Genomic DNA, 2,784 nt, shown 5'->3' with positions numbered 1-2,784 from the left:
GGAAAAGGCGTGTTCTTTGCGGATAATGGCTGCGACCCCACCGCCAGCTTGCCCTCCGGGCCGATTTACATGCAGGATATAGTAGCCGTTGGGAAGAGCGGCTAGGATATCAGGTACAGAGTCTTCTGTCAGCCAGGTTTCTGACAGAAAGAGAATGTCTGCGTTAGTGTCGTCTAACAGGTGGAAAATCTCGAGTTGATGTCTCACCATGGAGCGCGTGTTGAGGTAGAGGATCTTAAGGGTAGCAATAGTGGGGGTGGGGGAAGGGGAGTCGACGGGGGCAGGAGAGGGAACAGGGTCAAGCGAGGAAGGGAGCGCCGTGCAAGGGAGGTTGGAAATACTGCAATCCTGAGCCCTCCTGTATGCCTCAGGGGGCAGCGGAACAGGGTGTTGTAGAGAGCATAGGACCGCTGATGTGTAGCGGAGCGTAGGAGCAGGGTGGGCGGCAGCTAGGCGCGGCCCGGCGCGGACGGGCGCAGACGGGCTTGACTTAAGCGCGACTTCGGCGCGAAGTCGGCGCTCCCGCTGCGCTCGTCCGCTGCGCTTCCTCCATTCCATTGTTAAATACTGGAGGGGGAGGGAGTACTAGACCGCTAACCTGCGGGGCTGGTGTGCAGGGCGGAAGTGATGTAAAGAACACGAAGAGAATACTCCTCGGACTGACCCTCCGCACAAACGGCACAAGCCGGGGCGGAACGGGGCCACGAGGGGAGTAGGAACAGGTAAGAGTGACTGTGGCAAGCTACTAATGCAATGTGCAAAATACAATTTTTAAAACGAAAGTCTGCGTGCTATTAAAACAGCAACAGAGTCAAGGTACAAATACAATTTTTAAAATGCTAAAATGCGTGCTATTGAGTCAGCAGCAAGATTTACGACTGCCTGTTACCACAGCCTAGGTCGCCGTGAATGTCAATGGGGCTGGGAGCAAAGAGGAAGTTAAATAGACAGTGAGCTCGGCAGCACTAAACCGCTAACCTGCGGGGCTGGTGTGCAGGGCGGAAGTGATGTAAAGAACACGAAGAGAATACTCCTCGGACTGACCCTCCGCACAAACGGCACAAGCCGGGGCGGAACGGGGCCACATTGAGAGTAAAGTGTCGCATTTACAACTTGAGAGAACCGAGCTATTTTATAACATTTTAAAGTCTATTTTTGAGTACAATATTGTGGATTTTTGTTGTTTGGTCTTGTGTTAAGTCTATATAAAAATACTTATTTTTATAATACAACCTGTGTGGTGTCCATCTGTAGTGTTGTTGCTGTATTACTGTATGTGTTCACAAATGCTTTACACACTGCCTCTGAGATAAGCCTGCCTGCTCGTGCCAAGCTACCAAGGGGGTGAGAAGGGGTTATTTTAGGAGTGTAGCCCCTTACCCTGACTAGACACAAGGGTCCCTATTTGTCAAAGTTACCTATCACTGCCAACTAGAGACCCCCAAATCTAACAGGGTACGTTGCAATGGCACAGTTGAAGAACTGTCTCATCCTGGACTATAGTGTGACCAGCCCAGAACCCCTCCCATCCTCCACAGTATGTGCAGGTCACCTGAGCATAGATCAAACAACAGCATGGCCATGAGTCTCGGTTCCACTGTAGCTGAGGAGCTGGCAGATTAAATGTGCCTAAGCATAGATCATAAAAGGAGCTGTCATAGTGAGAGACAGAGTAGACTAAACTCCCTCCCTGTGCACAGACGCAGGTTGATTATATATAAAAGATCTCTGATTGTCTGCAGACCCGTACCTTGGTCTATAGATGGTAGTTCTACATCATAGGTGCTGTCATGCTCTGCTCCCTCAAAGGTCCCTCTCCTATGTATTCCCAAACAGCTGCAGCTGTATGTTTTATCTAGGTGCTAGGGTCTGACTAGAGCAGAATGACAAGCGGCATTGTTGTTCGACCTTGTTCACAATGTTCAGACTAAATCCCAGGAACCTGCAAAGTGTGAACAGAACAGTGGGTTCTCATGTGAAAATATCAAAAGAAGCATTTGCAAAATAGGGGACAGTCTGTAGCGTACTCATGCCAACTTAGGGAAGACGACAATGTCCCCAAGGGCCACGTGACAATAGGAAAGGGTGGGATCTATCTATGCCTGTGAATGTTGAACTCCGACCCCTTGCCTGAATGCAGCCTCCAAAGCCCAAAACTGTGATGCCAGCAGCATCACGGGCCGACAGTGGATACCAGCATAGTCTTCCATGGCGCTGTCGGGCTTTAGAAAAATAAGCCATATGTTATGAGTCACACTGCAGAAAGTTTATTTACTGCCTGGCTTCCTGCTCTCTGCTCTGAGTGAGGTGGGGCAGGTGCCTGGGACTGGCAGCCCATACTTAAATACATTGATATATTTGGAGATATGATATGTGATCGTATCTCTAAATAAATCGACATATAGTCAATATTTTTTGCAGAAAATACGTAGGAATTTCAAAAGGCGGCAGCCCCAGCACCCTAAAGAAGAAATTAGACCGCCATTTCCTTTCATAAGAGGGAGGAGGGGACATAAGAATGGAAGGCGGTTTTCAGACCCAAAGTACAGCGGTGCCACCCCAGTGAAGTATCCGTATCTATGATCTGCAGTGTGTTGTATTGACTTTTCTTTTAACAAAGAGAAACATTGGGTTGGGCAATCTGTTATTGTGCCACCTTAACGTACCTCCACAATATCAATCTGAGAAACCTGAAACTTCTTGCCTTCTCAACCACTGTGAGTCACGTTCTGAAAGCGTAGTACTTGGACTAGTTTCCAAAGCCATAGTAGCACAGACCGTAGG

The sequence above is a fragment of the Lissotriton vulgaris genome, chromosome 6, assembly GCF_964263255.1.
Source record: "Lissotriton vulgaris chromosome 6, aLisVul1.2, whole genome shotgun sequence".
Classification (NCBI taxonomy): Eukaryota; Metazoa; Chordata; class Amphibia; order Caudata; family Salamandridae; genus Lissotriton; species Lissotriton vulgaris.
The sequence above is the reverse complement of the archived record's forward strand: the minus strand, read 5'-3'. Positions refer to the sequence as shown.